General features: G+C 45.7%; 1 pseudogene; it reads left to right on the top strand.

Moving 5' to 3' along the window:
* Positions 1-2,722: 2,722 nt before the first annotated feature.
* Positions 2,723-10,440, top strand: LOC121139341 (annotated as a pseudogene).

Genomic DNA, 10,440 nt, shown 5'->3' on the forward strand with positions numbered 1-10,440 from the left:
CAAGACCATGCCTTCCAATGGTGGCCATGTCCATATCAGTTGGCTATGCCTTAGCTATAGTCAACTTTGGTCAAAGCTCTTCTATGTGGTTCTGGTCTTACAGTGTTTATCTCAACAGGTATTCCAACCAAACACTCAGAACTTGCTTTGTTGTCATTCTTCTTTTGGAAATTACTGCCACCTCATGCCTGCCTTCAAGACAGGAGGAAAAGGAGCTAAATTTCAGTGGGCAGGGACTTGAGATGCAGCTCGGTGGTGAACACTTGCCCAGTGCTGTGAGGCCCTGGGTGTGATTCCTAGCAATAGAAAAGGAGAGAAAGAGAGGATGAAGGCTTAAGAGGAAATGTTCATCTGAGGAGGGAAAATAAGTACTTATCCAGATGATACAGCCAGCAAATTGCCAAGTTGTCACACATAGTATAATGGCTGGAACTGTAACAACGCATGACATCCCACAGGATGGTGAGGGTTGGGTGGCCAAATTGGATCATCCAGGCAGAATTCCTTGGACCTTGAGTGGGCTGGAGAGGTGGCTCAGTGGGTGAAGGCACTTGCCTCCAAGTCTGGCCACCTGAGTTTCATTTCCCTGATTCACAAGGTAGAAGGAGAGAGGTGACTCTCCTAAGTTGTCCTCTGTCTCCCCCCCCCCATGCCATGATATTCACACACACACAAAGAAGTAAACACAAACTAAATCTGAAAAGCAAAACCCGCCTTAAGTATCTTAACACTAGAGCCCCTGTAACTTCACATGCTCATGCCAAGACAAGACCTTGGCTGTAAACCAGAGGTAAGCATGGCCCACAAGGGTGTCACAGCTAAATTTTAGGGAATGGTTGAAACAAAAATTCTCAGTGAAGGTTCAGTGAGACTAGAGTTCGATTTGGCAGTACAGTTGTGTAGCTGACAATAACTGTATATGAGCATTTTAATATGTAATGTTGCTTTAGGATGAAGAAATGACTCAGTGGTTAAGAGCCCTGGCTGCTCTTCCAGAGGACCCAGGTTTGATTCCCAGCACCCACATGTGTAACTCACAATCATTTATAACTCAAGTTCTGGGGCATCCAACAAACCCTTCTGACCTCTGTGGGCACCAGGCACACAATGATGCACAGACAGATAGATATCCATACAGATAAAACACCCAAACTCATAAAATAAATAATGAAGAGAATGTAATGTTGTTGGCATGGAGATGTACACCTTTAATCCCAGCAGCAGCAGGAGGATATCTACAGATTTGAGGCCACTGGTCTACATAGAGAGCTGTAAGAAAGCCTGAGATACATAGTGAGACCATGTCCTTAGGAAAAATGTAGGATATTGTTACCTATGACCATTAGTGGCCTTTGAAGAAGCAAATAGGCTAAACACTATATATCTCAGGTCTGTCTTAAGGAAGCAACCTGCCTCCCTCCTCTCTCTCTAGTCCCCCCCATGTAGCTCAAGCTGCTCTTTAACTCCTGATGTTCTGGCCTCCAACTTCCAAGTGCTGGGATTACAGGCATGTGCCAGCACACTTAGTTTCTTTCTTTCCTTCCTTTCATCTTTAAATCTCTTTTTTCTCTGATTTGTTCTTCCAGATTTTTAATTATGAAAAGTTTTAGCAGACAAAGAATGAAATAATGACTATGTAACTTTTCCATTAAGTTTCAAAGTTTACTCATTTTACCTTATCTTTCATATATATAGCCATTCATATAATTATGTGTATGAGGTACACATATGTGTATACACTTATGCGTATACCTTATTTATTTGTGAATCTGACTCTGAGCTATGTAAGTAGGTGGCAGGTTCTTCACCCCTGAATAAACTGAGCATATTTAGATGGTTAATTAGACCATCACATGGTTTAAAGAAATATTGGATGGGGGGGGGAGTGATGATTTATAGAGAAAAGCCAGGCAGGAGGAACCTAAGAGGCAGGGAATGACTACATATCATCCTTAAAGAGGACACCATGTGAGACAGGTGTGGTGACATCAGCCCATTATCCGCAGCACTAGAGAAGTGGAGACAGACAGATTGCAATTTCCTGACTATACAGTGTGGCTTGTCTCCAAACACAAAGCAAAACAAATGGGGGCAGAAGGATTAGTTTGATTTGCAGAGACTCCAAAAAACCTGAAGGGGCAGTCACAAAGAGAAACAAAGCAAGCTGTGTTGGCTAGTTTCTATGTCAACAACTTGACACAAGCTAGAGTCATCTGAGAGAAGGGAGTCCCAGTTGAAAAAAATGGCTCGATAATATCAAGCTATAGGCAGACAGGCTCGTAGGGCATTTTTTCATCAGTGATTGATAGCAGAGGGCCCCACCATTGTTGGGGGGCATCCCTAGGCTGGTGGTCCTGGGTTCTATAAGAAGCAGGCTGAACAAATCATGAGGAGCAGTAATCCTCCATGGCCTTTGCATCGGCTCCTGCCGCCAGGTTCCTGTCCTGACCGCTTTCAATGATGAACTGTTACACAGAAATATGAGGGAAATAAAGACTTGCCCTACCGAGTTGCTTTTAGTCATGGTGTTTCATCACTGGGGTGATAACCTTCATTAAGATACACGATACTCTTTCACTCTTTCATGCTTAGGTCAGAGAAAGAGCTGGTGTGCGCGCGCGCATGTGTGTGTGTGTGTGTGCGCATGTGTGTGTGTGTGTGTGTGTGTGTGTGTGTGTGTGGTCAAAGTTTCACAAGTTTTACTCAATAAAGGAGTCAAGCCATCACTGCAGGCCAGTGCTGAGTGCCAGCTTCCAGAAATCTCAGGAGACTGAGATGGGGCTAAGCTGTGCCTCTTCCACTAAGATAACCTCAGCACAAGAGCTCAGAAGGGGTCAGCGTGCAGCTAGTGGTTTGCAGGCTCATCAGATTGCAGCCCAGGCAAGTCTCTTTCCACCTTTGTATGGTGGGAGAGAGAAACTCAACAACAATGGGCTTGATTAAGAGTTACCGGTAGCGATGTGGAAGAACATGGTGGGGTTGACCCTGGCTGCAGGAAGAGGAGACAGGGGACAGTGGCACGATGGCTAACCCTTGGGCCGAATCTCCTTCGAGCTATTTACAAAGTTCCAAAAACAGCAGAAAACTTTCGCGCTCTGAGCACTGGAGAGAAAGGATTTGGATACAAGGGTTCCTCCTTTCACAGAATTATCCCAGGATTCATGTGCCAGGGTGGTAACTTCACACGCCATAATGGCACTGGCGGCAGGTCCATCTACGGAGAGAAGTTTGAGGATGAGAACTTCATCCTGAAGTATCCAGGTCCTGGCATCTTGTCCATGGCAAATGCTGGACTAAACACAAATGGTTCTCAGTTTTTTTCTGCACCGCCAAGACCGAGTGGCAGGATGGCAGACGTGGTCTTTGGGAAGGTGAAAGAAGGCATGAACATTGTGGAAGCTATGGAGCGTTTCGGGTCCAGGAACGGCAAGACCAGCAAGAAGATCGCCATTTCCGACTATGGGCAACTCTAATTCTTCTGACTTGTGGACTTCTTACCCACTGGACCATTCCTTCTGTAGCTCAGGAGAGCATCCCCACCACCGCCCCCATCTGCTGGCAATGCCCTGTAATCTCTGCTCTTCGGGTTCCATATTTTCCTCATTGCCCTCCAAGTCTAGCTGGATTGCAGAGTTAAGTTTATGATTATGAATAAAAACTAAGTAAAAGAAAAAGAGTTAAGGGTAGAACTCAGGCTAGAAACTTAAGCTCACTCAACATGAGTCCAGCGGGAGGACAGCACCCGAGTCCAGCGGGAGGACAGCGCCCGAGTCCAGCGGGAAGACAGCAGGCAAGTCCAGCGGGAGGACAGCACCCGAGTCCAGTGGGAGGACAGCACCCGAGTCCAGCGGGAGGACAGCGCCCGAGTCCAGCGGGAGGACAGCACCCGAGTCCAGCGGGAGGACAGCGCCCGAATCCAGCAGGAGGACAGCAGGCAAGTCCAGCGGGAGGACAGCGCCCGAGTCCAGCGGGAGGATAGCAGGCAAGTCCAGCGGGAGGACAGCAGGCAAGTCTAGCGGGAGGACAGCACCCGAGTCCAGCGGGAGGATAGCACCCGAGTCCAGCGAGAGGACAGCACGCGAGTCCAGCGGGAGGACAGCACACGAGTCCAGCGGGAGGACGGCACCCGTGTCCAGCAGGAGGACAGCACCCGAGTCCAGCAGGAGGCTGCCTCCTGGGCTGCTGGACCCCATCTTTCAGTGCTGTGACAACTTGACCCTGGATGTCATCTACAGAAGCTTTGATAACCAAGACAGAAGGCTGTGAAAGTGACTTGAACTCATGTCCCATTGTGAGCTTTCTCATTTGCCACGCAGGGTCTTTAGTAGACTTCAAGGACAATCACGACTGTTCTCTGCAGTTCTTTGCAATTGTCCTTTGCCAAACTTGCTTTCCCTGGTTGCTGTTTCAGGGTTCACTGAAGTCCCCTCCCAGAGGCCGCTAGGCTGAAGGGAGGATACCCCTCCCTCTTGCTGCAGACTCCCTGGTATCTTTGGGGCCACCGCACTTGTGTTTATTATTTGTTTTCTCCTCACTGTGGAACTACCCATTAAACATAATTTGAGGGTTCTTTGGATGGGAGAGGGTTTTCAAAGGCAATATTCTACAGGGTGTGCTAGCCAGCAGGGTCAGCCAGCAAGCACCCAACTTTGGCCCAAGACCCCATGTTCTCTGAGGACAAGGACTCCATTAACAGACTTCGCTGCTGAAGTGTTTTATTTTTTATTTTGTTTTGTTTTTAAATTCTTTCCGCTTTCAGACTTAGAAGGATTTCTGAAGTGCTTATTATTAACCTAAACAGAGCAAGTGAGTATCCTTATCATTCAAAAAACAAATACACCTGTCTGGCAAGCAGACACTCTGCTTGGCTTTATGAACCAGGAAGATCAACACGGTGTTCAGAGCGCAGCCAGTAAATCTGAGGGGCCTGTAAAGTCATGTTGAAGGGGAAGAACTTCTTTGTATCTCAACAGTCACTGGCTGAAGAAAATCCTGGAACACGCAGGCGGCACCCCTAAGTGTGGAATCTAGGAGGTGAGAATCTGAACAAGAGAAGAAACATAAGAGATAATGCAGCAAAAACCCCGGGTGGTGGGGTGGTGAGGTGAGGGGGTGGGGTGGTAGGGTGGGGGGTGAGGGTGCATGGGGGTGAGGGTGGGTGGGCAGGGCTGGCACCTGAGGGGCTAGTGCTTCTCTCTGATTGCTCCTGAACATCTGACACCTCCCATGCTGGAAAAGATTATCTCTGGAACTTGGGTATCACACCCTGATTTCTCTTTTCGTCTTTCTCTTTGTTTTGATGCCAAGGATCTAATCAGGGCCTCATACTTAGTAGGCAGACACTTTACCATTGAACTACATTTCTAGCTCAAGAGGAGTATTTCCCTCACCCCACTCCTGAGACAGGGATTCTCTGTGTAGCTCTGGCTGTCCTGGAACTCACTGTGTAGACCAGGCTAGACTCAAGAGATCTGCCTGCCTCTGCTGGGGTTAAAGGTGTGTGCCACCACCACCCAGCTGAAAAGGAAGATCTTAGTATAAGCCTAACTCACGAGGTCAGACCTGGTACTGGTTCTGTTATTTGACTGATCTTAGTATAGTTTTGGGATTTAAGACAGTGTGTTATTTTGTATAAGATAAACATATAGTACATGGTCTCTGCTCACTTGGAGCTTATGATTTAATCCAGATATAAGAGATATGCTACTCAGGGCCCTCAACACACATCAGATACACACACAACTAGCCATTTTACTTTTGCCATGAACTTTATAGATATTTCCTTTCTCTCTTTCTTCTTAAAGATTCACATGTATGTATGTATGCATGTATGTATGTATGTATGTGATTGTGTTTTGTATGCATGTATGTTTTTGTCTGCACACCACAATAAGACATTGGCTCCCATGGGACTACAATTATAGTCAGTTGTCAGCTGTCATGTGGGTGCTGGGAATTGAACCCAGGTCCTTTGGAAGAGCATCCAGTGCTCTTAATTGCTGAGCCACCTCTCCAGCACTAAAGAGATATTTTATACTGGAGGTAGTCTCCCTCACATGGTAACTTGGACTCTTCCCACTTTAGCCTTTAAAAATCAGTTCCAGGAAAATTTTCATTTTAATTATACACACACACACACACACACACACACACACACACACACACACACTCAGAATCACACGAGTAGAAAGCTAGAGTTGTCTCTTTTTCCCTTAGCTGCTTGGACATAGCTAGGTGGCATGTCCACATAGAAGAGATTGACAGTGGGAGGTCCAGTGTGAAGAGGAGGATAGCGGTTTTAAAGAAATAAAAACAGGACCTGGAAAGATAGCTCAGTGGTTATGAATACTGGCTGTTCTTGCAGATGACCTGGGTTTGTTTCTCAGCACCAACATGGTAACTAATAGCCATGGTAACTCTAGTTCTAGGGGATCTGATGCCCTCTTCTGGCCTCCATGGTTATTGGGCCCACAAGTGGCACACAGACATACATGCAGGCAAAACATCCATAGACATAAAATAGTAATAGTAATAATGATGATGATGACGATGAAATAAAAACTTTCAGGAGTAATTTCAAGAAATTATTCAAGGATTGAGTGTGTAGCACACTCAGTGCTTAGCATGCATGAGGCTCTGAGTTTGATCTCAACACAATATAAAATTAAGAAATAGTTGTGCATATGATTATTAGTATTAAGGAATATAATCATCTAAGATTAGAAGTCATATTTTTCAAATCCAGGGCAAACTGCAAGAGACAGTAAATTTGGGAATTTTGCAGAGCTGTATTTAGACTCAGCTCTACCTTTGCTTCCTTTGTTTTTGAGGGTTTCACTAAATAGTCTAGGCTGGTCTTGAACTCACGATCCTCCTGCCTCAGCCTCCTGAGTGCTGGGATTGCAGGTGTGTGCCAGCAACCCTTTTAAAATCACGTAGACCTGCCTGTAACATAACTTGGTAAGCCTCCGTTTTCACTCAGGAAAAGAGCAGTATCTACTTTGGGGCATTGGTACGAAGATTATCTGAGTCAGCATACTCAGAAGTGCTTAGGCCTGTGCCCCTGCTCATTCGGTCTCTCCTCTCCAGTTTTGTTCCGAGGGTTTATGCCTGTATTTTACTTTAGTCATCGCCTTCACCCCTCCTCCCCTTTCTTGGCTTTCCTCCTTGTTTTTGTTCTTATTTTTTCTGGCTGATCTTGTCTTCTTGGTTTTCCTCCTTCTCCTCTCTGTGGATGTTTGTCTTGCCTGTGTTTATTTTTCCATCCCGATCTTTCTTTGGGTTCTTTTCTCATTTGCCTTTTTCCGCAGGAGTCTTTTGTTTTACCTGGGGCTGTAAGCCCTTTGCACATTGATGTCAACACTGATTGCTGATTTTGGACTTTGCTGGGGGAAGGGGTGGGGGCGATGTGTGGGAGGACAGCTCTTAAGGAGCCCAGAGAAAGGATGCTGGGAGGTTGGAGTGGTCAGTTGCGTGGCTATCTGTATTTTGCCGACGCACATTTCAGTTCCTGGCCAGAAGTCTGACACTTTTTCCCACGAGTCCTCGGGGGCTTTTGGATCTGCCTGACTCCCTTCTCTCCCTCCCTCACTGTTTCTCTACCCTGTTGCCCCGGAGCTCAGCTTTCCCCTCTTCAACTTCCTGCTTTCTCCGAAGCACATTTTACAGATTATGTTCTTGTCTACTGTGGAGCACCCTCTTGGAGGGGGCGTGTATTGATAATATCAATAAGAATAATAGTTACACATGAAGGTGCTCACACAGGGCCAAATCAAGCCGGGGAAACTCATGACCCTGGTCCACAGAGCCTGAAGTGGAATACAGAGACTCTAAAGCTTGGAAATAAACTAAGGGAGTGGTGGATGGTGACAAGGGGAGTCCAGGGAATATTTCTGTCGTTTTAATTTCCAGAGACATTTCTTCATCACTCACCCTGAGATGAATCATGTGCTAGGCTCTGAGTATAATTTATTGAGCATATACAAGAAAAAAAGAGATCTCTGCCATTTAAACAGCTTTTAAGGGTTCCCGTTGCATTTTACAAAGTTGACTCTCTTTGAAATTAATATCTAGTGTTTTAAATTGAGGTATAGTTTTCTGTCTTTGGAAAGACCACGGAAAGGAACTGGGGACTTGAGTGGCAACAGTAGGTTTTGTGGCACTTATAAGGAATGGTTAGCAACATGCCACAATTAGTAATCATATGTCATCATTATTATTTTTTTTATTATTGTTTGAGATGGGGCCTCTCTACAAAGCCCTGGCTGTCCTGGAACTCACTATGTAGAGTGAGTTCAAACTCACAGAGATTCATCTACTTCTGCCTCCTGAGTGCTTGGGATTAAAGGTGTGTGCCACCATGCCTGACCAATTACATATCTTCAAGTTAAAAAAAAAAGTCTTGAGACAAGGTCTCAGTAAGCAACCAAGGTTGCCCCTGAACTTAGAGAATCCTCTTACCTCAGCCTCTCAGGTATGTGGGTTACAGGTATAAACCACCATTTGTACAGAAATTTTAAGAAAACATAAAGACAATGTCAGAATAAACATTTATCTCTTGTCATTCAACGCCAATAATTATCAATACTTAATCTTTAAAAACGGTTTATTTTTACACCCCCCCCCCGTGTGTGTGTGTGTGTGTGTGTGTGTGTGTGTGTGTGTGTGTGTGTACATGAGTGTAATTGCCTGAGGAGGCCTAAGTCATTGGATCTTACAGGACTGGACTTACAGGCAATTGTGAGCTAATTGATGTGTGTATTGGGGATTGAACTTGGGTCCTCTGCTCTTAACCATCTTTCTAGCCCTTAAATCAATCTTTAAACATCTTCCCTCCAGCACTTCCCTGAATCATTTCAAGACATCACGCCGTTTCACCTGCATTCCGAGTAGGCAAAGGCTCTCTTTCCTTAGCTGCTCTGACATCATCACCTGGGACAACAGCAATGCTGAATTCTGTAACATGAGCCAATGCGAAGTCTGCATGAACTTTTCTCTAATTATCTCAAAGATTCCTTTTTTGCAATTGGCTTGCATGGACTGGGATCAGAGCCAAACCAACCCATTACCTCCGGTTGATCTGTTCTCGAAGCTCTTATTCTGGGATAACAGCCCCGCCCTCTCTTCCCTCTAAACCATTGGGAGCTGTGCTCTGCTGCTACTCTGGGCCCTTCTTCATGACCAGAGCTCTCTTTTCTGCAGCTGCCAGGAGTGTGAGCTTCTTAGGCCTCATACATTGAACAGCACATTGTTCAGAGGGTAAAAATGCCTGGCCTTCTTGCCTCAACGCTGAAAGGATAGCTCAATTGCCAAGCCCTCTGCAAAGTGACCACATCAATTGGGTTTCTTTTCCCTCTCAGTCCTGTTTCTTCATTTCCCTTGGAGGCAGATGAGGCTTCTTCCCAAAGAAGTCTTGGGGACAGAGTTTATTTCCTAGGAAAGTTGAGTTCCTGGCAGGAGTGATTCTAGCAAGCAGAATACAAAATGGGGTTTTCGAATTGGGTGCCCCACCTGTGTCCCGGCAGTACAAGCCACTGCTGGTAGGTGGAATCCTGGCAGCTCAGATAGGCCACCGAGGTCCTGTTTTTAAAGTTCAAACTAGGACAAACTGCCTCGGGGTGCTGTGGAAGGGAGTGCACTGGCAAGGACTGTCTGGAAGGTGTTTGGTAGACTTGAGGGAAACAGGAAACACAGTAATGGTGGCTTGGATGGCTCTGGCTGGGGGCTATTGATGCAGTTGGAGAAAAAGACAGTGAAAATCCGAGGCTGATTAATCAGTCACCAGGGGGCTTCCTTGGCAGCCTCTAAAGGGTTTCTTATCTCCTATAGCCAGGGGGCAGAAATGGCTATCAGATCTAGGATTTAAATGGAAGGGGAGCCTGAAGAAGGGGAGCCTGGATTGAGTTTGTGGTGTGGAGGTCAGTCAGAAGAAGTGGTTCCCTGTGACTGGGGCTGGAGGCATCTGCATCTGAATTAATACACTGGAGGCAGGAAGCTCCAGATTCCCCTGAGCTTTCTGGCCATGAAGAAACGATCATTTTCCTTCTGTTAATGCTAACTCTCCCTTTGTTTACAGAAGTTATTTCTCTTACATAGCTTGAGGGGACAAGGACCAACTAGGAATTCTTCAGAATGCTATCAGCACAATTTATCAGAGACATGTTAATTGGACTGATGATCAATAAGTGACAAGTTCTTCAGGACTTTGCTTAAGATACTTGCTTTCCATCAGATAGAATATAATGTTTAATATCCAAGGATCTACTGTTTCAGAGAAATGCTAGCCCTGCCCCCAAGTGATGAACAAATCTTTTTTTTTTTTTAAACAAATCTTCTTGCTGCTAAGAAGTAATCAAACATTTGGTTCTTGGGAACAGGTAGTCTATGTGTAGAAATACTGCTTTGACCCATTTGCTGAATGACATGGAAATGGAGTCTTCC

Source organism: Mesocricetus auratus, unplaced genomic scaffold, assembly GCF_017639785.1.
Source record: "Mesocricetus auratus isolate SY011 unplaced genomic scaffold, BCM_Maur_2.0 Super-Scaffold_15014, whole genome shotgun sequence".
Taxonomy (NCBI): Eukaryota; Metazoa; Chordata; class Mammalia; order Rodentia; family Cricetidae; genus Mesocricetus; species Mesocricetus auratus.